At 46.7% G+C, this 27,906-nt stretch overlaps 1 long non-coding RNA gene across 2 annotated transcripts in view; it reads left to right on the top strand.

Annotated features, from left to right (window-relative positions):
- Positions 1-27,906, top strand: part of LOC138531582 (uncharacterized) — a 422,412-nt gene that overhangs the window by 225,389 nt on the left and 169,117 nt on the right. The window lies entirely within an intron of this gene.

Raw genomic sequence — 27,906 nt, forward strand, 5'->3', positions numbered from 1 at the left:
GATAGCAGGGCCTCTGTGCCCAAATTGCATAGTATGCCCAAATTGCATTGTGTGATCCCAAACTGCATTGATGGGCCTCTCCCCCACTGTGCAGGTGTCCAGGCTTGGCAGGGCCTCTGTTCCCAAATTGCATTGTGTGGTCCCCTAGCTGCAGTGGTGGCGGGGCCTCTGTGTCCAAATTGCATTGTATGCCCAAATTGCATTGTGTGATCTCCAGGCTGAATTGATAGCAGGGCCTCTGTGCCCAAATTGCATAGTATGCCCAAATTGCATTGTGTGATCCCAAACTGCATTGATGGGCCTCTCCCCCACTGTGCAGGTGTCCAGGCATGGCAGGGCCTCTGTGCCCAAATTGCATTGTGTGGTCCCCTAGCTGCAGTGGTGGCGGGGCCTCTGTGTCCAAATTGCATTGTATGCCCAAATTGCATTGTGTGATCTCCAGGCTGCATTGATGGCAGGGCCTCTGGGCCCAAGTTGCATTGTGTGGTCCCCTAGCTGCATTGGCGGTGGAACCTCTGTGTCCAAATTGCATTGTATGCCAAAATTGCATTCTGTGATCCCAAGCTGCATTGATGGGCCTCTCTCCCACTGTACAGGTGTCTCGGGCATGGTGGGGCCTCTGTGCCCAGGTTGCATTGTGTGGTCTCTAAACTGCATTGATAGCAGGGCCTCTGTGCCCAAATTGCATTGTGTGATCTCCAAAGTGCATTGATAGCAGGGCCTCTGTGCCCAAATTGCATTGTGTGATCCCCAAACTGCATTGATTTGATAGCAGGGCCTCTGTGCCCAAATTGCATTGTGTGATCTCCAAAGTGCATTGATAGCAGGGCCTCTGTGCCCAAATTGCATTGTGTGATCTCCAAACTGCATTGATAGCAGGGCAGCAGGGCCTCTGTGCCCAAATTGCATTGTATGCCCAAATTGCATTGTGTGATCCCAAACTGCATTGATAGGCCTCTCTCCCACTATACAGGTGTCTCAAACTTAGCAGGGCCTCTGTGCCCAAATTGCGTTGTGTGGTCCCCTAAATGCATTGATAGCAGGGCCTCTGTGTACAAATTGCATTGTATGCTCAAATTACATTGTGTGATCCCCTAACTGCATTGATATCAGGGCCTCTGTGCCCAAATTGCATTGTATGCCCAAATTGCATTGTATGATCCCCTAACTGCATTGATAGCAGGGCCTCTGTGCCCAAATTGCATTGTATGCCCAAATTGCATTGTGTGATCCCAAACTGCATTGATATGCCTCTCTCACACTATACAGGTGTCTCAAACTTAGCAGGGCCTCTGTGCCCAAATTGCATTGTATGATCTCCAAACTGTTTTTTTTTTTTTACTTTGTGTGCTATCAAAATTAAATTGATTTTACAAAGGTTGTTGATTCGTAATTGTGTCCATTATTATTTGTGGTTGTGTGTGGTTCCGTTTCTAATTTCCTTGGTTCTTTATACTTTATTACTTTCATTTGGTAGTTTCTTTCTTTATTTTTTTGTTACTTTACTTCTGTATTTTCCTGTATTCCGGTCGCTGTGTCTGCTTCTGTCCTTAAGATGTTGGATTTGTGTTTTTCAAGCATTTTTCCAAAGCAGCTTCTAGGATTTTAGTTGTTGCTATCGTCCAGCGGGTTTTTTTCCCACTTAGGAGGCGGCACCACCAAGTATCCTCCTCTCGGAGGACAAAGGATTCCAGGAGCGGGGTTAGGTATGCTTTCCTGAGGTAGACGGTTTTCGGGCATGTCATCAAGAGATGTCTTATTGTTTCGATTTCAGCAGTATTCTTGCAAAGACGGCACTTGTTCGTGTTTGATAGCCCTCTTAAAGCTCTTTTCTCGTTTGTATGCAAGAGGTTTAGCCTGGCCCTTAGGAAGATGTTTCTTCTTCGTTTGTCCGGAAAGCATGTGAAGACTTGGTAGATTTCATTTAGTTTTTTGGGTTGGATGGGTAAATGGCCAAGGAGCTTATTGGCAGCTGCTTTTTCCAATGTATCAATCCAGTCAAGCTCTTGGAGCTTCTTCTTCACCCGCATTGGATTTCGGGTTAGATCGTTCTCATCGCATCCGATCTTTAACAGAGAGGCTTTCTGTTTGAGCACCCATTTTGCAAGGATTTTGCTTCTCCCTGTAGTTGTTTCATCTTTAAGCATATTATATTGTGGAGCGGAGTCTGGCATAATGATTTTTCTAAAAAGGGCCATCTCATTCCAATCGACAGTTGCCTTCAGTGACAGCAGTCCCAGTTCCCTTCGAATTGCTGGTAGGGATGTCGATTTCGGAAGGTGTAGAAGTTCTCGCCAGAAAAAGGCTTCCAATTGTGGCCAGATGTTTGGCGGAATAGTTGGCATACCTTCTCCTCCATATGTTATTGATGGAACTAATTTTCCTTTGTAATATTTTATTACAGGCAACAAAGAAAATCGGCCAAATTTTCTGTCTAGGGCCTTTGCCTGGGAGGATAATTTCCGTGTTTTTTCCCATAAGTTCGATTGCATACTTGTCTCTTTTTCGGAGGAGTCAATCATAACCCCTAAGTATTTAAAGTCCTTTACCTGGTCCACTTTTATGGAGTCTATCGACCAGTGATTAGGTTTTTGGTTTGGTTTAGTTGTTCTTTCAAGAACCAGGATTTTGGTTTTCTCTTTGTTGATCAGCAAGTTGTTCTTAGTTACATAAGTGTTCAAAGTATCCAACTGCCGTTGGAGACCGATCAAGGTCTGATCTATCAGGATAATGTCATCAGCATAAAGCAGCCTCGGAATTTCTGTGCCCCCTAGTTTTGGTGGAAAAGTTCTGGGCTGGTCTTCGGAGTCTTTTAGGTCGCCGAGGAAGGCCGTGAAGAGGGCCAGAGCCAGAGGGCAACCCTGCTTTGCGCCTCTTTCAGTTGTAATTTCTTCTGACAGGGTACCGGTCTGATTTAACTTTACTCTGATAGATGTTTTTGCATGTAGTGCAATAATAGGTTCAAGAATCTTGTCGGGGCACTTCCATCTTTTTAGCTTCGCCCATAATAGGTCTCGATCGATCATGTCAAAGGCCTGAGTCAGGTCCACAAATGCCAGATAGATCTTTTTATCTTTTTTCCTTGCCAGATTTTTTAAAATGCTTATGAGCATGATGTTTATTGTTGTTCCAACGTTTTTTGTGAAACCTGCTTGCAACCGGTCATAACATGACAAATTTTTTGCCCACTTTTGGAAACTTGTGAGCAGGTATGAGCCGTAAATTTTCCCTATTGTATCTAATAGGGCGATCGGTCGATAATTTGATGGATCAGATCTTTCTCCCTTCTTGAAAATTGTTACCACCGTTGCTGATGACCTTGAGCTAGGAAACGATTTTGAACGACAGATTTCTTTGAAGAGTATGCTGATAAAAGATTCCCATGGTTCTTGGTTTGTTTTTAGATCGAAATTTGATATCCCATCAGGACCAGGCGCTCTTGAAGTGGTTAAAGCCTGTATTGCTTTTTCGATGTCCTCTTTGTTTGAGTAGTCTTCCCACAGTGTACTACTCCAGGTGTAGGTACAAGTTTGAATCGAATGAGTCAGAGGTTTCTTGAAAAGCGCAGTAAAATGTTGCATCCAGCGTTCTTCGCTTACTGCATTTGTTGTTGCTGCGATTGAAGGATTTCCTGCCCCCTTTACAAGGGTCCAAAACTCACGAGAATTTTTTCCATTAACCGTTTTCAACATTAGTTCGGCGTCTTGCTGATAGAGGTCAGCTCTGTGGAATTTTAACCATCCATTATATTTCTTGGTCTCCTCTTTAAATTGCCTCTTCAGCGATTGTGAGTTTGTCTTTTGGGCTTGTCGTTTGAGTTTTCTAAGTGCTCTTATTTTTGTAACCAGGAGTTTGTTGTATTGGTGTGAGCCTTGTGGGGCTTTACTGGTTGTTTTTGAATAGTCACTTTGATATGGAATCAAGAGGGGTTGATAGTCTATTGTGTGCTGGCTTTTGTTTTTTTCTTCACCAGCAAGTTTTTGCCTGTAAAATTTAGCAAGTTCCACAATCCGGTCTTTTGTCATCCTAAGCCGGTTTCCTTGGTTGTTTACTTCGACCCTTGTTTCCATAGTTGTTTTTGAGGAGTTGTCAGACAGCCAAGTTGTTTCCACGATATTATGGTCACTTGCTTTTGCTCATATCACGCTGAAAGATGTTAAGAGGTTTAGCAGGGGTTCAGAAGTAAAGATATAATCTATTGTGGCATTTTGATGAGCTCTTTCCCATGTCGGTATTTGTTGCGCGTTTGTAGACTTTTGGGCTGCGTTGTATATGTGCCTCGAGACCATCAATTTCACCCATTTTTGTCCTCTTGAATCTCCCCGATGTGGCTCTTTTAGGTTGGTCGATGGTTTTTTCGGAACGGGACAAGACGCGTTTAGATCACCACAAATCGCGATCATCGTGATTTCTGTGTTTACTTGAATGTCATCGATCTCAGCTTCGATCATCCTCAGGAATCTCTCGTCTGAGATTGCTTTCGGGTTCCAATATACCGTTATTACAGCCAATGTTGACTTTAAAGACTTTTTACTTGTCGGGTCTTTTCTTGACCATTCCACTTGAATTGATAGATGACTTTGGGAAAATGAGCGTTTTTTGGTTATCTCGAGGGCAGAGCCGCTTTTTACGGCTATTAGTAAACCTGCGGACGGTCGGCCTATGACAGCTTTTTTGGCTGGTGCAATTTCGAGTGAATATCCAACTATCGCTGGAGCGTCTGCTAGCCAAGTTTCTTGGAGAGCCACGATATCAAATTGCCCAAGGTTTGTATCTCCGTTCGTTGTTAGGTGTTTAAATCCCCTGGTGTTCCATGATCCAAATTTCAGTGAGGCTACATCTTTTGTTTGAGTTGGAGTTTCAGATGTTGTATGCCTCACTTCTGACTGCTATTTGCTAGAATTTGAAAATGAAGGTTTTGGCAGCCATGCCCAAAGTTGTTTAATTGGTCCAACAGGGGTTTTGCTATTTGTTTTAGTTAAGGACAGAGGAAGCTTTGCGTGATGAGTTGTGGGAAGCTTTTTTCCCAGGTCTATTTTGGAACTTCTTAGATTAGGCTCCGTTTGCGATGGATTAGTGCACCTTCGTTCTTCTGGCCGCAGTATCTCCTCAGAGTTTAGTCGTGGGTGTTTTATCAGGAAGGCTTTGTTTTTCGTTGATTGATGGTGGCGAATATGGTCTTGCTGCCTGGTGTTATCCAGAAGGTTCTCTGGCAACGTTTCTCGTTGGTTTTTTGCTGGAGCTCGCTTTGACTTTGTGTATTCAGTGATGATTAGTCCTAATTTTGAGAGGATTTCAGAGTCTCTGTTGGATATAAACGAGTTAGAGCACTCCTTTATATGAATAAAAGCTTTAGCTTTTCTAGCAATGTGGTATGGTTCCACGAGCGTGATTTCCTTCGGGGTTAAAGGTTTGAGGTCTTTGGTGTTTTTCAGAATCTTCATAATAGTGCCTCTATTCAAGGTTAGCGATTCCCTGTTTGTTTCGGATTGTTCCAATTTTAGAATTATTCCATTATTGCTCTTACGGGGAGAACTGTGATCTAATCTGTTTCTGTCCCATGGTCTGTTGTCTTTGATCTTGTCTTGATGAGATTGATCTCTTTGCTTTTTCATTTCTGCCGGCCCTTTTGGTTCCGGTTTGTCTTTAGAAGTTCTATACCTGAAGGATGATTGTTCTAGTTTACTTTTTTGCGGAGCTTCTTTCTGGAGAAGGTCTGAGCACGAGAGAGTTTGAGTAGTATTAGTTGAACTCTTCTGCGTTTTTTTGATTGTTTATCTTTTTCAAAAGAGCATATCGATGTTGGTTTGCATGCTCTTGGGGGAATTTTATCTCGTGTTTCTGGCGAAAGATGGAGGGTAATATTCATTGCGCTTTGATCCGCTAAAAAATCTTCAGCAGTTCTTGGAGATTTTTTTATTTTATTTGCAGACTTTTCACCAAAGTTAGATGAGCTTTTCTGGTGATCGAATACCAGGTAATTTTGTTTTTCGTTGGAAGCTCTTTTTATACTGTTATCAGGAGAATTTAAGTGATCAATGATGATGCATGTTTGATCATTTTGGCTTCGTTCGTCAGCAGAGGTTTTTGGACCTGCCTGTGGTTTTCTGTTTTCTTCGTTGGCTGAGATTTATTGAATGCCAGAAAATACAAATTGAACTGGTCCTTGTTGAGAATCAGTTTGTGTATGAACGCAAGCGCTCTTTAGTTTGGGAGCCGCCCTTGCTGTATTGTTCGTTTTAGGACTTGAAGTTGCTAAGTTGAAACAATTTTTAGGTGTTTGGGGACTCTTTTCTTTTGCAGTGATGAAGCCCTCGATGAAAATCAGCTTCGTGTGCAACATAGCTAATAACGTAGTGTGGTCTCTCAATGTCTCATTGAGAGACTCGTAAAGTTTACCAAATGGTGATAAACCAATTGTTATAGCCGACATTATCGTCGTTAGGTCTGGTTTTTTTGTAAAGGATTCATTCTGCCTTCCAGAATAATCAGGTTGGTTTCTGTTTGATGCCTCAAAGGAGGAGTCTTGAGGAACTCTCTGTTCCTGCTGGTGGTTCGTTTCTCGAGGCTCTCGTACGAAATGAGGAAGAGAAGATCTTCTTGCCGGTCTATGTGCGCCGTAAAGCAGCCAATCTGCGTCTGCGGATATTCTAGGATGGTGGGACAATGAGGCTTTAGATTTAATAAAGACTTCCGGGTGGTCTGACTTACAAGTTATTTGATTGCTGAGGGAAGCGGAATCTAAGCTTTCACCAACTTTTTTTGATTCGTTGGGCCGTGGCGGGGCGGTGACTTCAGCTCCCCGGTCCTTGTTTAAGGGCGATTGAAGTGGGTGGGTCGTAGTTGGAGACCCCAAAAAAGGGGGGGTACAACCAACCCCTCCTCAGCATTCATCTCGCTTGGCGCAGACTCATTTGCGCATATTTCAGCTGAGTTTTCTTCTGTGATTTTCGGAGTCCTGCTGGGTTTTAGGATTGGTGCAGTCTTTCTTGTTTTCACTACGGGTTGTACATCGATCAGGGCATCAAGTATCTCATCATCAGTGAGTTCCGTAAGCACATCGTGCTTTCTTTTCCCTTGTCTAGCGAAAAGTTCTTTTATGGAGTTGCAGATCCTGGTTTTGGGGGTAACATCCTCAAGCGCTCTTTGTTGTGTTTTATTCATTTGGCCAGTTTTTTTGGCATTTATTTGTCCTATGTTTTTTTTTTTTGTAGTTTTTTTATGTTACTTGACTCTGCATTGCGTCTCTGGGAACTTGTCTTTTTCTTTGTCAGAGGCCGAGTTTAGGGTCTTGGATGAATTCCCATTCCTCAGCTGAGTCCGGCGTTTTGTCCTCGGATTGGGCTGCAGTGCCGCTAGTCTCCTCCGGAGAAGCTAGCCTGTCCGTGCTGGCCCGCCGCGCCTGCGCAAGGGCAGCCGACCGGAGAATCACTCCTCGGGCGAATCGACCCGGAGGTACCACCGTCCCTGAGGCCACCCGCGTGCACCTGTGCACGGATCCCCACCGCCGGCTGGGGTGCCGCCACCCCACCACGGCATCAAGGCGGGTCCTCCGTCTCTGGCACCGACCTTCCCACCTGAGCCGCGTCATGGGAAGAGGAACCCGCCAAACCCCGAAGAGCCACCTGCTCAGTGCAAGCTTCCAAGGTAAGTGGGAGGTCTTGTATTATGCAGCAATTTGTTTCTTTGGGTTGTCTAGTTGGTTTCGCCTGTTGCTCAACGGCCTCTTCCTGGTTGAGCCTATGCACCTGTGGAGACTTTTCCCTCGAGGTCGGTCCTCCGACTGGTCGCACTGGGATGCCTACGACACTTGGCAAGGGCTGGGCTGGGTATTCGGGCTGAGTATTCGGAACCTTTCCCGCATTTTCAGCACTTCCCGCGTTGTTCTCTTTGGTCAGAGAGGCGGTTACGTGCTGCGTTATGGCTAGAACTTCGACCTCATGACTCACTCCTCAGGTTTTCGATTTTTGTTGATTCATGACTTCCGTGAGGGGGATGTGAGTTTTAGCCACACATGATTTGCCCTTTTTAGGTGATTTCTGAGTGGTCACTGCCGCTTTTTTCTGGCGCTGAGACCCGGCTGATGTGATGGTTGGGCAGGTGCCCATCAAGGTGGTGTTTATAGGCAATAAAGCCTGAGGTCTGAGTTTGACCGGATGTTTTGAGGAAAACGGAGGACTTGAGGACAGTTGGAGTTTCCGTGAGCTTCTAAGGCGCATGTTTTCTTCTTCTTCTATGCCCTCGCTGGAAATATTTAAAATGCCTGGTTGGTGGAAGTCAGAGGTTGTCGCCATGTCTCTGCCAGTCCTGGCAGGGACTGCAGAGACTGCAACTGACTCTGCTCTGACTCTGCGGCCGCTCCGCGGTGTATCTGGGTATTTGTATTCTTCTTCCTGTAGTAGACAGTGAGAACAGACTCGGAAAGTAGAGGAGCAAATGAAAAGTCCGACCTGCAGAGACTGCAACTGACTCTGCTCTGACTCCGCGGCCGCTCCGCAGTGTATCTGGGTATTTGTATTCTTCTTCCTGTAGTAGAGAGTGAGAACAGACTCGGAAAGTAGAGGAGCAAATGAAAAGTCCGACCTGCAGAGACTGCAACTGACTCTGCTCTGACTCTGCGGCCACTCCGCTGTGTATCTGGGTATTTGTATTCTTCTTCCTGTAGTAGACAGTGAGAACAGACTCGGAAAGTAGAGGAGCAAATGAAAAGTCCGACCTGCAGAGACTGCAACTGACTCTGCTCTGACTCCGCGGCCACTCCGCGGTGTATCTGGGTATTTGTATTCTTCTTCCTGTAGTAGACAGTGAGAACAGACTCAGAAAGTAGAGGAGCAAATGAAAAGTCCGACCTGCAGAGACTGCAACTGACTCTGCTCTGACTCTGCGGCCGCTCCGCGGTGTATCTGGGTATTTGTATTCTTCTTCCTGTAGTAGACAGTGAGAACAGACTCGGAAAGTAGAGGAGCAAATGAAGAGTCCGACCTGCAGAGACTGCAACTGACTCTGCTCTGAATCCGCGCTGTATTGATAGGCCTCTCTCCCACTATACAGGTGTCTCAAATTTAGCAGGGCCTCTGTGCCCTAATTCCATTGTGTGATCTCCAAACTGCATTGATAGCAGGGCCTCTGTGCACAAATTCCATTGTGTGATCTCCAAACTGCTTTGATAGGACTCTATCCCACTATACAGTTGTCTCAAACTTAGCAGGGCATCTGTGATCAAATTGCATTGTCTGATCTCCAAACTGCATTGATAGCCCTCTCTCCCACTATACAGGTGTCTCAAACTTAGCAGGGCCTCTGTGACCAAACTGCATTGTCTGATCTCCAAACCGCATTGATAGGCCTCTCTCCCACTATACAGGTGTCTCAAACTTAGCAGGGCCTCTGTGCCCAAATTGTACTGGTGATCTCCAAACCGCATTGATAGGCCTCTCTCCCACTGTACAGGTGTCTCAAATTTGATAAGCCTCTCTCCCACTATACAGGTATCTCTAATCTAGCTCACTCGCAAACTTAGCTAACCCTCTAGTGAGACAGAAGCCACCAGTGAATTACTGCGGTGGGTCACTCTGACTAGGGCCTCTCGCATCACAAGGCGAAAGTCCAAACTGCGCCCGTCCAACCCACCCTCCAACCAGCAAATACCCTTCCCAACCCACACAGCCTGCTGGCCACAGCGAACCGCGCTCAGGGAGAAGGACAGTAAAGAGAGCCACCGATAACACCCAACTTAATAACCCTTACCACCCCCTTCCCCTCCTAGGACAGCGACTGAACAAGACGCCAACTCTAGCCGGAATACCACATACAGATGGAGCCCAAAATAGTAGCGGACACCCCCTCATCCCGCCACTACACCACAAAACAACAAGACCAAAGCAGGACTAACTAGACATCACCAAACAAAGACTAAACAACTCTCAATCTTACAATGCAGCGCAAACGACCCATTCCAAGGAAAAGAAGAAGAGATGAAAGAACGAACACTCCAGAACAGCAACTTAGAACAACAACTATAGACCGGACCCCCACAGACAGGAACACAAACCGAAGCAACTCTGAGAGAAGAGAAAAATCCCTCTACCTAACTCCGTACCTCGCAGACAACTGGCCACTATGGCAATCCAACCCAACATTTGAAGCAGCAACATCAAACAACCTAACACAAGCAAGTAGAAGAAGGATGACCAACACAAACAACAAACAGACGACCGACGCAATAACCCCCTACATCACCAAAGCAAGAAGAACTTCCAATCAACAACCACAACACCCGGAAGACGAACCCGATGAAAACACAAAAAACCCAAGGCAAAACCTAGAAGCACTCTTCAAAGACGCTGACACCCCGAATCCCACAACCCAACAAGTGACTGACCAGGAAGGAAACCTCAACACCGAGCAGAAGACGACCGCGACAAAGCCCAAACCAAACAACACCTGCAAACTTCACTGCAATCTAATAAGCGCAAGATCCATGTCAAAACACTCAACAGAGATCTTCGACCTACTCGACGACAACGGCATTGACATCCTGTTCATCACAGAAACATGGCTGGACAACTACAAAATCACACTCCAAAACTGCCTTCCTACCTACTTCAAATGCCTACAAATAAACAGAAAAAACAAAAAAGGAGGAGGCATCACTATAGCATTCAAAGAACACCTAAAAATAAAAACTGACGAACCATTGAACATCCTCAACTGTGAAACCATGGTAATACACCTAACAGCGAGCCCAAAAACCAACATCACATTCATCCTGGTATACAGACCGCCAACCTTTTGATGCAACATTCGTCGATAACTTCATAGAAGCCATCACCAACCTAGCTATCAACCACGAACACCTAATCATCCTGGGGGACTTGAACATCTGGTTTGAAGACAGCCACACCAACTCCCAAAACTCACTAATTGAACAACTCAGCACCATGAAACTATGACAACTAGTCAAAGAAGCAACGCACTCGGCAGGACACACCCTAGATGTAATTTTCGCTTAAGACAAACTCATCACCACGGCACCTCCGATACAAATACTGTGGAGCAATCATCTCATCATCCCATTCGTGATCACTCTGCCTACCCAAGCCTACATCCAACATCCGAAAATCACAACCACCACCAAAAGAAACTGTAAACACGTCAAAGAAAGCAACCTATTCGAAAACTGGAATTAACGAAACCCTCAGAACTGGAACTAGCTGACCTTGACGGGAAAGCAGAGATACTACACAAATGGATCGCAGATACAATAGACAAGATCGTCCCAGAAAAACCGTTCACCACATCAAAAAAAGAACAATGGCAAAATGGTTCACCCCACTATTAAACGACATGAAAAAGGAAAACAAAAAGATGGAATTGGAATGGAGGAAAGAATACAACCCAGGGAAAGAAATACTGTACCAGAAACAAATCTGCGGATACAAGAAGGAAATTCAAAAGGCAAAGAGAAGACATTACGATGACAGAATCAATAATGCCACCAACACACAAAAAGAAATGTTTAGCATCATTGAAGAAATGAGAAACCCACCAGGCTGCGATAACACCCCAACCCCCTCAGAAAAACTATGCAACGACCTGGCAGACCACTTAAAAAAAAAATCAATGACATCTGACAAACCATACAAAAGCGACCAACCAACCACAACATACAACCCAACGAACCTAACATGGAACCACAGCACAAACTCCAATGCTTTCCTGAAATATCAGCAGAGGCATTCGCAATGCTGGTAAAACGAAGCAAGAAAGCAGGATCACCCATGGACCCCTGTCCCCCAGACATCTACAAATCAATCCTCACGCAAGGATCGCCAGCAGAACACTACAGAAACCTTCTAAATCTATCACTATCAACAGGGACTGTACCGAAGATCTTCAAATCAGCATACATCAAGCCACTCTTGAAAAACACAAGTGGTGACGTAGATGACGTTTCCAACTACAGGCCGATCTCTAACATCCCCTACCCAGCAAAATTTCTAGAAACCTACGTATATAAACTAACCCAAGAACACGTAGAAAAACACCACCTGCTGGACCAAGCTCAAATCGGTTTCAGACCAGCGAGAGGAACGGAAACAGCACTACTATCCATCTGGGATGACCTCAAAACTAACGCAGACTCAAACACTACCTCAGCCCTTATTCTGCTCAACCTCTCCGCAGCCTTTAACACAGTTAGCCACGACACCCTGACCAAAAGACTAGAAGACATAGGCATAACAGACACAGCACTACGCTGGACCAAATCATTCCTAGTAGACAGAACAGAAACCGTATGGATAAAACCTTTCAAATCCACTCCACGAGTTAACGATTGTGGAGTGCCACAAGGATCCTCACTATCTCCACTATATTTCAACATCTATCAGACTCCGGTCTTCAGAATCTTCAAAAAATACAACATTACATGTTACAACTATCCAGATGACACTCAAATCATTACAAAATCAAAGACACCGATGCCCACCATTCAACCCTAACCGACTGTCTACAAGAAGTCTTCAACTGGATAGATGCCAACAACCTGAAAATCAACCCAGGAAAGACAGAAATTATGATTGTATCCAAAGACCAAGAGAACGAAACCACCATCCCATGGCCTATGGAAATGGGAAACGCACCAACACCATCGAAGGTAGTAAAAAATCTGGGAGTCCTAATGGACAACTCCCTAAGCCTGGAACCACAAATAAATGCAACAGTGAAGAAATGCTTTTTCCTCCTCCACACGGCAAGAAGAATTCTACCTTTCCTCTCCTTCACGCACAAAACACTCACTATCGTCGCCCTCATCATGTCAAAAATCGACTATGCAAACAGCCTCTACCTCGGAATACCAGAATACCTCCTGAAGGAACTGCAACAGATCCAAAATGCAGCAGCAAGACTAGTCCTCAAACTATCCAGAAGAGACCACATCACTCCAGCCCTAAAAACACTACACTGGCTCCCAGTAAAACATTGCATCACCTTCAAAACAATGTGCATAATGCACAGAGCAATCAGCGGACAAGGAGCAGAATTCCTACAAAAGAAAATTACAGTCTACAAACCAACGAGACCCCTCCGATCAAGCAACGAAATCCACCTGGAACTCAAACCATACATTAAGAAAAAACTTGGAGGCACCTCCTTCTACCACTTAGCCGCAAAAACCTGGAACAACATCCCAAAAGAAATAAGAAACACTGAAGATCACCTAAAATTCAGGAAATCGCTAAAAACCTGGCTCTTCAACACCACAGACTAAGGGCCTCATCGCGACTTCGGCGGTAACCCTTAAATCCAGCGGTAGCGCTATTACCGCTGGATTTAAGGGTCCGCCGAATCAGGGCTTCGGCGGATTTCGCCCCAGCTCTGAGCTGGGGGGAAATCCGCCGAAAATTCACGCTATTACCGCCGGTGGGAAATCCGTCGGCGGTATTAGCGCGAAGATTCCCCATTGAGCCCAATGGGGAATAGGGCATTCCCGAATGGGCTCAGTGGGGAATGGGGACTTACATTACCGCCAAACTCGTGATCCGGCGCTGTTAGCGCCGGGGAGTTCGGCGGTAGGGCTAATACCGCCCGCGCTAATAGCGTTACCATTACCGTCCAAGTCGTGATGAGGCCCTAAATCTGGAAACCAAACCAGAAAAAGGAGGATTAAACCGGAAAGGACACAGACATCCCCGACCCGAGAGGGTAACTCCCACGGCACCTGGACGGGGGACACCGGATAGACTGGAACACAGGCGGCGCGCACGGACACTGAGTCAACTACACCAGACAATCCCACCAACACTTTCCCCCACCACTTAGTTACCGCCAGGTATCACAGTGTGTTAAGTCAGGGTATATTCCTTGACTAGGTAACCAGAATCCTGACTTCAAGATTTTGAACTCGTCGTGTAGAGGGCGAGTTCTTTTTGTCAATGTACCCAACAGAGAGGTAGAAGAAACTCTCTGAACTGTCAATTGACCTAAAGATGAGAGGACGTCACAGGAACCGGTCAACCTGCAAAGGAACCATACATTAGTGACAGAAGACAACATGAATAGCAATGAACAGCCAACCCAAACTCTTAGTACCTGGGATTTGACTGTAGTTGACTGAATGGCAATTTCCGAATAGGAAGATTGGCGTCAGAATTTCTAAGAGGACAAAAATTTAACCAGTAATTCACCGGAACCAAAACTAGAAACAAAACTAGAATTAGAAATATAGGAACAGTCTTACCAGTTGAGAGTTTCCAAGGAAGTTCAATATCTGGAAGAAGAAATGAAGAGCAGGAGTGATCCGCAGAGCAGGAGTGTAAATCCACCTACCCACCGCCGGCACGAGGACGCCTAAACCAAGAATCCAAGAATCCGGTAAGCAACAATGTCCACCTGAAACCGACGACACTTGGACGCCTAGTACACTAGAGAGTCTCCAGTTCCATGGGACAATGAGGAAGTCTGTATCCGCAAGTCTGTAGAAAGTTCCAGTAGCAGCAACGTGGAGGACGTAAATGGCAGCACAAGCCGAAATTGGAAGACAAGCAAAAATCCGTGAAAAGTTCCAAGAATCGATAACCAAAAGTCAAGCAGACATCCGTGATCCGTAACAATTCCAATGACAGTTCCAAGGGTCGAGGCAAACCAACAAGAGGCACAGAACAAGGGAAAACCAACAGGAGTCCAGTAGGCGATCCGGGTCAAAACTAATCCAATAGAAGCAAAGCAAGGTACATAGCGGCAAGAGAAATAACAATTTCAGAAGCAGCGAGTAGCGGGGAGGCGGGGCATAAGAACGAAAACCAAAAAGTCACGTGAGTGTCTAACAACGTGCAAAGACACGTGATCTCAAGTACGCAGAGTGACTGCGTTTCCATGGTAATGCCCAGCGCTGCTTAAATGACACAGAACGAACTGGCTGAGCAAACTTCCGTGTCCTGAACCAGCGTCTCCGTGACAAAAGCGGAGGAAAACCAGGTGAGGAAGGTAAGCGAGAAGGAAGGGAAAGACTGCCAGTATGCTTCCCTGAATTACGAATCCTGACAGCATCCTTCCCCAATGAAGCAATTCCCCCCACGAGAGGCCAAGAATCGTAACATGAGATCAGGCGCATGGATATTGGAAGCCGGTTCCCAGGTCCTGTCTTCCGGACCATAACCTTTCTAGTCCACTAGAAACAACTGCTTGCCCCTGACCGTTTTAACATCCAGAATGGACTGTACCTCATATTCTTCAGTACCCTGGACCATAATAGGTGCTGGACGAGGAGGAGAACCAATCGGTGAGAGGCAAGGTTTGAGTAATGAGACATGAAAAACAGGATGTATTTTCCAGGATGACGGGAGATACAATTTCACCGCCACCGGATTAACCAAAGAAAGCACTGGAAAGGGACCCACAAAACGAGGCAAAAGACATCTGCGACATGGTATACGGAGATTCTTGGTGGACAACCACACTTTGTTCCCTGGCGTATACTGAGAGGCTGGTTCCCTATGACGGTCAGAATATTGTTTGGCCTGATCCTTTGCTAATTTTAATTGGCGACGTACAGCTTCATGAACGGTTGTAATGTCTCGTAGACAACCCTGTACTGCCGGATTAGCAATGTCCGTGGCCAAATCCAGGGGAAGGGTTCGCGGGTGTTGGCCATACATAGCAAAAAATGGCGTGGTGCCGGTGGAAGTATGAATTGAATTGTTATATGCGAACTCGGCATGGATCAGCACCGAAAACCATGATTCCTGGAATTGCAATGTCAGACAGCGCAAATATTGCTCGAGGGTGGCATTGAGTCTTTCGGTCTGACCGTCAGTTTGTGGGTGGTAAGCACTAGAAAAGCGGTCGTCGATGCCCAATGAACTAGTAAGATGTCTCCAGAACCTGGAGGTGAATTGAGACCCCCTGTCAGATATAATAATATCCGGGAGACCAAAATCACGAAAAATATGACGCAAAAGCAGATCCGCAAGAACTGGAGCAGTAGGCAAACCTTGACAGGGAACAAAATGAGCAGGTTTGGTGAAATAGTCCACAACAACCCAAACCGTATCAAAACCTTGCACAGTTGGGAGCTCAACAATAAAATCCATGGATATCATCGACCATGGACGGTCAGGGACGGGTAAGGGTTGCATAAGTCCCATAGGTTTCGTGGTAGATCCCTTGCACTGGGCACAGACAGGACAAGCGGAGACATAAACAGAGACGTCTCGCTGTAAACACGGCCACCAACACCAGTGACGTAACAATTCTTCAGTCTTGCATCTCCCTGGATGGGCCGCCAGCAAGGAATCATGGCACCATTGCATTGCTGTGCGCCGCGTAGCCAGATCAGGTAAATATAAACGACCTTGAACATACGGCAAAGAATTGATGATGTCCATATTAAATTCTTTTAACTCACTTGGTTCTGAGACCACCCAGTCCCGGATGGACGAGACAAGTGAGGGTTGTAACGTACAGGCGCAAACTAACTGGTGAGCCTGAAGAATAGTACCCCCCCAAGAACGCGGTGCGTTTCCATGCAATCTTGACAAAGCATCAGCCTTGGAGTTCAAGGGTCCAGGACGATATGTGAGAGTAAAGTTATACATGGAGAAGAATTCATGCCACCTAGAATGGCGGTCCGTAGTACACTGTAAGGATTGTAAGGCCAGAAGATTCCTGTGTTCAGTGTACACTTGCACAGGCAAGACGGCCCCCAGTAAGTGATGTCTCCAAACAATGAAGGCATCCCTTACGGCCAAGAGCTCCAATTCCGAAACAGTATAGTTCTGTTCATAAGGGGTGAGCTTGCGTGAGTGATAAGCCAACGGGTGGAGCAAACCAGTGCCTTTACACATTTGTGACAGAACTGCGCCGATGGCAACTTCAGACGCATCTGCTTCCACAAAAAATGGTTGAGTTGAATCTGGATTCTGAAGCACAGGTGCGGTGGTAACGGCTTGTTTCAAGGCGTCAAATGCTTGTTGTGCCTCAGTATTCCAAACAAACGGCCGTTTACTACTGGTCAATGCTGTGAGTGGAGCTACTGTTTCAGAGAATGAACGAATGAACCGACGATAGAAATTAGCAAAGCCAAGGAAAGACTGTAATGCTTTGATAGTAGAGGGAGTCGGCCAGTCCAACACTGCTTGAACCTTGAAATTGCTCATCTTTATGCCGGTGTTTGTTATGTCATAACCAAGAAACTCTACTTCCGTAACATGAAACAAACACTTTTCCAATTTGGCATATAAGCGCTTTTCTTGAAGACGTTGCAAAACTGCAGATACGTGTTTTACATGTTCTTCATAGGATGAGGAGTATACCAATATGTCGTCAAGATAGACAACGACGTGACGGTCCAACATGTCGCTGAACACGTCATTAATAAACCTTTGGAAAGTTGCCGGAGCATTGCAAAGACCAAAGGGCATAACCAAATATTCGAATAACCCATATTTGGTTTTGAACGCTGTCTTCCACTCATCTCCTTTCCTCATTCTGACCAAATTGTAGGCTCCGCGTAAATCAAGTTTAGTGAACAACTCTGAAGAACCCAGCTGGTCTAAGAGAACAGAAATCAACGGAATAGGGTATTGGTTTCTGATGGTAACAGCATTCAACTCCCGATAGTCTATGCACGGTCTCAGATCTCCCTCTTTCTTCGGCACAAAAAAGAGAGGAGACGCGGCAGGGGAACGAGAAGGACGGATAAAACCATTGGCTAGGCCTTTATCCAAATACTCCTTCAAAACGACATTTTCCTTTTGAGTAAGGGAATATATGCGTCCTGAAGGTATTTTGGCGCCTTCCAGTAAGTCTATAGGGTAATCGTAGGGACGATGAGGCGGAAGGGTATCGGCCCCTATTTTATCTATAACATCCTTGAACTCCTCATATACCTTTGGCAAGGCTGAAGAAATGCCACCAACCACAGCGGCCGTATCCAACAAGGAGATGCACGGCCCACGAGACTTCATAGGTACTGACAGACAGTGTTTCTTACAATGGTCCGAAGAGAACGTAATACCACCAGACTGCCAATTGACCAATGGGTTGTGGCGCACTAACCATGGTAACCCCAAGATGATCTTATATTGAGGTGCGGAAATAACATCAAAAGTTATTGATTCCGTATGGCCAGATTCTAATGTCATGGTGAGCTCAATGGTACGCTCCGTGACCCGACCTGACAATAGGGAGGTGCCGTCAACAGCGTTGACCACCTCTGGAAATTCCTTTGGTTCAACAGGGATCTTCCATTCCTGTAAATACTGTCCGTCTATGTAGTTTCCCGTAGCACCTGAATCCAAGACAGCATGGACAGTCCATGGACTGGCAGATAGAAAGACTAAAGTAGCTGGAACAAAAAAAAGGACGGAGTGTCTGGAGTCCTGACCTAGTTTGCTAGGCAATGGGACTCCATCTATTGCTGGGCCCTGGAGTTTCCCTGTTTCTTGGGTTTTTTAGGGCATTGTCTCAAGAAATGTTCGGCTGAACCGCAATAAAAGCACAAACTACTTTTCTTGCGATGTTCTCTCTCCTCCATGGTTAAGGGACCCCGTACTGCTCCTAACTGCATAGGTTCCTCGCTGCCTGGCACAGGGGCATTTATGGAAGCGGGAGCAGGAACGGGGCCTCGCTTTTCACCCTTCCGTTCTGCCCGACGGGCATCTATCTGGAGGACTAGATCCAATAGTTCCGGAAACGTGCAGGGTACTACCGGGACTGTGGCCAATAGATCTTTCAGGGAGTCAGAAAGACCTTTGTAAAAAAGGGCTGCCTTTTTCTCATCAGGCCAACCGGTTAAACCTAGCCAGATAATTCAATAACGTAGTGTCACCTTGTTGCAACGAGAGAAGTTCCAGATCGGTGGCTTGGGTTTTATATCTGGTATCAAAGACCCGTTACAGGGCTTTAATTAATGCATCACAATCATAGAGTAGATGGCTACCCTGCTCCAACAGGGGATTTGCCCAAACTTCCGCTGTGCCACCTAAATAAGACAGTACGAAGGCTGCCTTGGTAGTGGAATCAGGAAATGAAGTAGGGCGGCACAAAAAATGCAACCGACACTGATTAATAAAGGTCCAAAATGTTTTTGGATCCCCATGAAACCGCTCCGGTGGAGCCAGAGGGAATTGGGCAGCAAGAACCACGGGAGCGCTCTCTGGATTAATAAGAGCAGATCCCGAACTGGCACCAGAACCAGAGGAGAAACCAGACGTGCCAGCCCCCACAGATTGAATGCCTAATCGCAACTCATGGATGTTGCGTTGTGTGTCCTCATGGGCTGCTGTCATGTCAGCCTGTAAATCAGCCACTAGTTGAGCCAATGCGGTTAACGGGTCACCTGTGACGTCCATAATAAGGCTTCTGAATATGTTAAGTCAGGGTATATTCCTTGACTAGGTAACCAGAATCCTGACTTCAAGATTTTGAACTCGTCGTGTAGAGGACGAGTTCTTTTTGTCAATGTACCCAACAGAGAGGTAGAAGAAACTCTCTGAATGGTCAATTGACCTAAAGATGAGAGGACGTCACAGGAACCGGTCAACCTGCAAAGGAATCACACATTAGTGACAGAAGACAACCTGAATAGCAATGAACAGACAACCCAAACTCTTAGTACATGGGATTTGACTGTAGTTGACTGAATGGCAATTTCCGAATAGGAAGATTGGCGTCAGAATTTCTAAGAGGACAAAAATTTAACCAGTAATTCACCGAAACCAAAACTAGAATTAGAAATATAGGAACAGTCTTACCAGTTGAGAGTTTCCAAGGAAGTTCAATATCCGGAAGAAGAAATGAAGAGCAGGAGTGATCCGCAGAGCAGGAGTGTAAATCCACCTACCCACCGCCGGCACGAGGACGCCTAAACCAAGAATCCAAGAATCCGGTAAGCAACAATGTCCACCTGAAACCGACGACACGCGGACGCCTAGTACACTAGAGAGTCTCCAGTTCCATGGGACAATGAGGAAGTCTGTATCCGCAAGTCTGTAGAAAGTTCCAGTAGCAGCAACGTGGAGGACGTAAATGACAGCACAAGCCGAAATTGGAAGACAAGCAAAAATCTGTAAAAAGTTCCAAGAATCGATAACCAAAAGTCAAGCAGACATCCGTGATCCGTAACAATTCCAATGGCAGTTCCAAGGGTCGAGGCAAACCAACAAGAGGCACAGAACAAGGGAAAACCAACAGGAGTCCAGTAGGCGATCCGGGTCAAAACTAATCCAATAGAAGCAACGCAAGGTACGTAGCGGCAGGAGAAATAACAATTTCAGAAGCAGCGAGTAGCGGGGAGGCGGGGCATAAGAACGAAAACCAAAAAGTCACGTGAGTGTTTAACAACGTGCAAAGACACGTGATCTCAAGTACGCAGAGTGACTGCGTTTCCATGGTAATGCTCAGCGCTGCTTAATTGACACAGAACGAACTGGCTTAGCAAACTTCCGTGTCCTGAACCAGCGTCTCCGTGACAAAAGCGGAGGAAAACCAGGTGAGGAAGGTAAGCGAGAAGGAAGGGAAAGACTGCCAGTATGCTTCCCTGAATTACGAATCCTGACACAGTGGTGTGGAATTGTCGAGATATTGGCAATCACCACACTACCTGAGAGGTTGACATTGGCAGGTGCACTGGCCGCAGAAGTATGAAGGGAGGCTAAGGGGAGCTATAAGAGAACATGTTAGAGGTGGGGGCCAGAGGAGTAAGGAACCTGTATGCCAGTCGGACCCAGATCAGGACAGAGCCACATCAGGGGAGACTACGCAAGCCGAGCGCCTCAATTCAGGATAGAGACGCAAACTAACCAACCCTACTAACAATTTCCCTTTCTGCATACACCTCTCAAACTCCAAACCAAACACACCCAAAACCTACAGCACAACAAACCGCACAAACTTCATTACATTGCAACAACAAAACAAAAACACACATAGGGCCTCATTACACGGATGGCGGAGAAACATGGCGCTATTAGCGCCATGGTTCATGCCGGTAAAATACCGGCACCGCCTTGGCGGAAAGGGGAATTACCGCCCCAGTCCAAGGTTGGCGGGGCAGTAATTCCCCCTTCCACCATTGCCCTTCCCCATTCCCATTTTTGCCCCATAGGGCATAATGGGAATGGGGAAGGCGCTAATTACGGTACCGCAAATTGCAGTACCGTAATTAGCTCCCTGGGTCCCTTTGAGGGTTGGTTTTTAACGCCTACAAAAAAGCAGGCGTTAAATTCCCCAACCCGCAAAGGGACCTCGTAGTAAGGCGGTAAGGATTTACCGGTACCGGTAAAATACCGGTACCGGTAAACCCTTACCGCCATCCGTGTAATGAGGCCCATAGTCTTGCACAACAGTACACGACGACTACCGGCCGCAAACACCTCAGGCCCAGCCAACAGACGCACCGGGCTGAGGTCGCCAACAGCACATCACTGCTCTCTTGCACTTTTCCTGCTTCGTCCCACTAACTCAACCTCCCCTCCTCTTTCAGATCCGCCAGAGCGCCAGGGGACCACTCCGGTGGTGATAGTGTGCGGTACAAATGTCCTTTAACATTAACAGTGTTCAATCAAGCAGCACTGTGAGATGTCCACAGTGTGCCCCTAAAGAGGGAGGTCCTGCACAGGTGGAGGTGCTGAGCTCCTAGCGCCTAGTGAGCCAAGGTGCAGCTCTTGCAGCCTAGTAAATCAGGCATGTCAGGAGTGTGGCGCGTGCGTGTATCTGCCCAGAGATGTGGCATGTATTTTCCTTTCTGAATGCTGCAGTGCCCTTCCGTGGCATCGTTGCAGAGAACCATGGAATTACTAATCCACTGCCCTGCAATGTTAGCAGGTGGAGCATGTGTCGGTTACTCCCTAGGTTTTATGTAATTGCTTCATAATTCTCCCTTACACCAAATGCAAAACATATCAATGGGAGAAAAGGGTGGGGTTGCGTGACACGGGGCAGAACAGCACAGCCTTTCAAATACGGCCTCCCGCTGATTACCAAAAAGAATTGACTTCCTGCTATTACTTGGCGGTAATTTACTTCCTGGAAATGACTTACCTATTCCTTTCAAAATTGTATATAATTGTTGGTAGAGAGGGGTGGGCAGGGGTGACGAGGGGTTTGGGGGAGAAGTGGTAGTGAAGGGGGAAGGAGGCTTGGGAAGGAACCCCACCCCCCACTCCATTACAAAAAAATCGAAGTAAATTCCACATTACAACAAAGTAATTTATTTCGTGGAGATGGCAAGGAGCCAATCAGCTATCTGGCAGTCCCGAGTGATGGCATACACAGCCCGTGCTCCACTAGTCTCTCTGTCTATCAGATGCCTCCCGGTTGCGGGCGCTACTTATCTGTACTGGCATATTCCCGCCCCGAAAGCCCCGGAGGCATGAATGCTAAAAGGGCCAACGGCTGCGATTATCCCAGACACTTTCTCAAAGGGAGGATGGACATGCCTCCCATCTCTGAAGCAGTCAACTCTCGCGTAGCGCCCTCCACTCCCCCAAGAAAGGATTTCCAGAAATGCAGTTCGGGTAATCCCCCCTCCCCCAACGCGTCACCACAGCAGCGGGCGCCTTGTTGCACTGGAGCCATGGGGTGGAGGAAGGGCTCGCGGATCGCCGCTCTCCTTGTAGTCAATAGTCACAAGGCGGCCCACAGACGACCCGCGGGAGGACATGGGATACAGCTGAGCATGGGGAATATCGTGCGTAAATATGCTCCGCATTGAGGACCTGACTCGTGGAACTTCTAGCGCGCTGCAAAGTGGCCTTGCACGCTATCAAACACCCTCATTTACAGGGAAGTGCAAAGGGTATTTTTACCGTGCAAAGCGACCTAGCACGGACTTTGCGGTGGTGCAAAGTCTCTTTGCACTGTAAAAATACACTTTGCACCGCTCTGCGAATCAGGGTGTTTGTTGGCAGGGCAAAGACACTTTGCACCGCGCTAACATTTCCATGAATCCGGCCCTTAATGCCAGTGTAAGGCTTATTCAGTTTAACTTGAAGCTACTGCACTGTGTTGACGCATTTCCATAAATGACGACACATACGCCAAACCCCTCCCTTCCTCCCCCACGCGCCCCGCCGACGGAAAACAAAGTTGCAATATAGATTGTGCGGAAGTGATCCATGGGGGTTCTGCAGACTCTCCTGGCGGAAGCTCTACAGGCCTGCCGAGGGCGGCGGTGGCTGGGACGGGCAGAGCGCAGTTCCTTCCACCTGGCAGATTAGAAACCAGCCTGCCTGCTCTTCTGCACTGCTGCTGCATGGAGATTTGAGTCGCGACCACAGGGGCTCCTTTAACCTCCCACTGCTGTGCTCTATGTCTGGCCTGGAAGCGTCCCCACACTGTTCAGAGTATTTGTATGGGGCACCCACCGATTCCCCAACCACTTAAATGAAAAAATACCCTAACCCTGCACCCCCTTAAAAATGCTACAGGAAATTGAGGAAAACAGTCATAATCGTTGGACCCTTTACGTACCATACGCACGTGCACAGTCACCATACACAAATATGCATGTTACTACATTGGAAAAATGACCTATGCAGACCTGAATGCATGCGAGCAGAAAACCAGCAGCACTGGGTTAAGAATTGACTGCAAGCCGACAGAAAGCTACTTTCTATACCTTAAAGCGTGCAGAAGAATAAGCGTCACTTGCTTATTTTCATTTCAGCAAAAGGAAGGCTTCAGCATGGATGAAGAACACAGTGGGACTCATTAGGATTTGGCCCGTCTGGAAATAAGGTGCCGCTAACAACGTATACCAGCACCTTTCAGGACCGGCCAACTCCAAGTCTGCCGCCGGTAAGGGCTCTGATCTCCCGGTAGATCAGGCCCCTACCGGTAGATAAATGCCTGAATCACTGGCACCGTTACCAACGGGGCGGGTGATTCAGGCAACCCCATCCCATGGATTCCCATTGGACTCCATGGAATGTGGAGTTACCGGCGTCTCCACCCTCCGTAATATACCAGATATCAGGCGACAGAGACGGTACAGTAGTTCCCTGGTATCCCGCCATATTTACCGTTGGGATACTGGCAAACTCATAATGAGCCCCAGTGTTTAGCACAACTTAAGGATGATACAAATGTTGACAAATAGACTACCACAAGGATCAAATCCATGAGCTATGCCTGCTTTTCCTATCAAGGTTCACAGATTTTGCCATCTTCGTTATACCATTCGAATAAATACTGCATCAAAAGTGATCGGAAAGTGAAAGAATAGGGCACAGCCAGGACTCCATGTCTACATTCAACTCTAGCACGGTTTACTTTCAGAGACTGCCATCTGCTTTGCATAAATACATATGCTATTATTGAAAGGAAAAGGAAATCAGAAGTCTTCACTGGGGAATGTCTGCATTTTCGGGCCACAACACTGAAGATGCATGAAGAGCGAAGGTGAATGGTCAGCCGCTGCGTAAGACGTTTCCTCTGCGTGATCGCGCTGCCTGCTGGAGAGGGGCAGCATCATTTATGAATTATTAAAGAACTACTGAGTGAGTCAAGCATGTGCACTTCGGAGTCCATTTCTCACATCTTATCTTGCAAGGTGTGTGCACGACACATGCAAGAACCATCGTTGATCTGAATGGCTTTGCAAGCTGCAATCATTGCAGGTGTTCAGGACTTCAAAAATGCCTGTCTCTGCTTGATTCAGAAAGCCCCACTCAGACTGCAGACAATCCAATCGATATTCCGGCTCCACAACTGGCTTAAACACCTTAACGAAGATGTTTGACCAGGTAATAGGCATCAGAGTGACACGTTATGTTATCTTGCATTTGTATAGCTCCTCCTGCCATGCTTCATGGCGTCGGAGCGCTGTGTGTCCACCAGAGGCAAGGGAAGGAGTAGGTAGGAGCAAGGTGATGAGGCAATATCATTCCAAATTCTTTCACATAATGTTAGAGACCATCTTAAAAGTGTAGGTTTGGGGACTACACACTGGAGATTGTCAGAGGTACTTTAACGTGGTCTCACACATGCTGCCTGTCTTTGCTCTAGTTTTAGCAGTACAAAAATGATAGAATTTGTATTTTGTATTTGTATTTGTTTATTACTTATATCGCGTGCCGAACCCTGGGGTAACTGGGCACTTGAGAATATAGGTTACAGATATAAAGCAGGTATACAGGTTATACAGATACATAACAGTAAATAGGACCCTGGTTACAGCTGGGTCGGAATGTGAGGTGCACAGGTGGAGATGCAGTAGTGGACCCTCGTTCCAGTAGGGTCAGGCATGGGAGGCAGCTGGCCTCTTACTGAGAGGGGTTGTTGCTTAACCATGTTTTTATGCCATCTTTGAAGGTGAGGAAGGAAGAGTCCTGTTTGAGGGTGGAGGGGATGGCATTCCAGCATTTGCCGGCTTGAACTCGGAAGCTAGCGCCACCTGCTGATTTTAGGTTGTATCTTGGGACCACTAGGTTTGATGAGTTAGAAGATCTGGTGATGCGAATGGGTTGGTGGGGGCAGAGTTTATCTGCCAGGTATTTCGGGGCAGAGTTAGTGAGGCATTTGTGCGTGATGGCTAGAGTACATAGCGTGATTCCGTCCCGGATAGGCAGCCAGTTGGCGTTTCGTCTATGTGTGAAGATGTGGCAGGATCTCAGTAGACTGAGTGCTGCTCTTAGAGAATTATTCTGAAGCACCTGGAGTTTGTTTAAGTTGTGTTCCGAGGTGCCGAGGAATAGTGTGTTACAATAATCAATTTTAGAAAGAGCGAGTGCTCTGGCCAGCGTTAAGCAGCTGCTTGTAGATAAGAAAGATTTGCAACTATAGATCAGTTTGTTTGTGTAGGCTGTAGAGGATGCAACACTGTTGACCTGTTTTCTGAGGGAAAGGGTTGAGTCAAGATAAACCCCCAAGGTTTTTATCTCTTTTGAGACGCTGATTGTGTTGTTATCAATGACGAAAGATGAGTATCTGCTATCGAGTTTATTCAGGTGTGCCTGAGAGCCTACAATCATCAGCTCTGTCTTGTCGTCATTGAGACAAAGGCTGTTGTCGGCTATCCAGGCTTGAATTTCAAGATAGATATTGTTGCGTAGTTTGGAGTCGTGGTCATAGCAGCCAGTAAGGGGGATGAGGACTAGAGTGTTGTCAGCATAATTAGTGTAGATGACACCCACGTTGTCTAGGCGGTCGAAGAGGAGCTTTGTGAAGATATTATATAAAGTGAGTGACACACAAGAACCTTGCAGGACGCCACACAGTATCAGAGTTGGGTCTGCGGAAGCTGAGGGTGAGAAGACTCTGGTAATACGGTCTGCTAGGAAGGATTTGATCCAAACAGATGCATTAGAGTAGAATGCTGCAGCTGTGGACAAGTGTTTGGCAAGGATTTAGTGGTCGACGAGGTTGAAGGCCGCAGATAGGTTGAGCAATAGAAGGATTGCCAGTTTACCTTTGTCCTTTGCCTCGTCCATTTGGATCTTTAGGTCTAAGAGGGCTGTCTTGGTTCCATGTCTAGGTCTGAATCCGGACTGTCTAAGACTGAGGAGGTTGTTCTCGTCTAAGTGTTTCTGAATTTGCAGATATGCCACACGATCCAACAGGAGGAAAGGGACAGTCGTGATGGGCCTATAGTTGGTGGGGATGTTTGGGTCCAGATTGGCTTTCTTTAGTAGTGGCATGACCCAAGCTCCTTAAGATATTGGGGTACCTGATTGGAAGCGAATGAGGAATTGATCACGGTGGTGATGAACGGGGCTAGGATTTTAGCTCCTTCCTTGATGATAGTGGCTGGACAGACATCTCCTTGGCAGTGTTAGGGTTTTAGGCTTTTAATGATGTTTTCGACTTCCTTGGGTGTTACTTGCGCGAAGGAGAAGGGGGGAGAAGGGGGGGCTGTTTTATCATGGTTGAGGTTAGATGATTGGTGGTCCTTGTGGAGACTGCCTTTTTTAGCTTTGATTTTATTTTGGAGAAGGATGATTTTATCTGCGAGAGCTTGCTGTATTTTAGTGCACCATTCTGTATATTTGATGCAGTCCTGGGTGGGAGGTACTGGGGATTCTAGCTCTTTTAGGATACTAAATGATTCCTTGGTTCTGGAGTTGGCATTTTGGATTCTGGTATCGTAGGTATGTTTTTTAGCTGACAGGATGGCTGTTTTGTATGTCATGGATGCTAACGTGAATGCTGTTCTATTAGAGGTTGAGGGTGTTTTGCGCCAAGTGGCTTCAGCGGCTCTTTTTGTAGTTCTGAGGCTTTTCAGTTCGGGGGTAAACCATTTGTTCAAGTGGGCCTGGGGCTTAGGTTTCCTGAGTTTGAGGGGTGCAGCAGTGTCGAGAGCTGACTTGAGGGTGTTGTTGTAAAGATCGACTAGGTATGTTGGGTTGAGGTTATTGACTTTGGACTCGTCGAGAATATTTTTGATGAGAGGTTGGAGGCTGTCTATGGATATGTTTTGACAGTTTCTGGCTAGCGACGGACGTTCTATGTTGGCATTGGTTGGGGAGGGTCCAGGGATGGGGAACTGGATGAGGTGGTGATCGGACCATGCAACAGATTCATTTTGGGTGATGTCGATGGAATAGTTGAGGTCACCGATCCAGTCCAGGTTCTGCCTTTGGAGTGGGTTGGAGTGGAGATTCTATGTGCGAAACCAAGGTTGGAGATAGAGTTAGCCAATGATAGGGCATGTGGGTCATTGGGGGTCATGGAAGCCGAGGTTTAGGTCCACTAGGAGTATAGATTTGGATGCGAGTTTGGTATGGGTGGAGAGGAGATCAAGAATGTTTCTCTCGAATGCGGATGCCGGGCCGGGGGGCCGGTAGACAAGATGCATGAGTATTGTGGTGGAAGGTGTCAGTGATAGTTTCACAGACAGGAGTACCGCAGATTGGAGGCTGGTTTGGGGTATGGCTCTAAGAGCTAGGCAGGATTTGGCGATGA

Source organism: Ambystoma mexicanum, chromosome 1q, assembly GCF_040938575.1.
Source record: "Ambystoma mexicanum isolate Mex_15411 chromosome 1q, UKY_AmexF1_1, whole genome shotgun sequence".
Taxonomy (NCBI): domain Eukaryota; kingdom Metazoa; phylum Chordata; class Amphibia; order Caudata; family Ambystomatidae; genus Ambystoma; species Ambystoma mexicanum.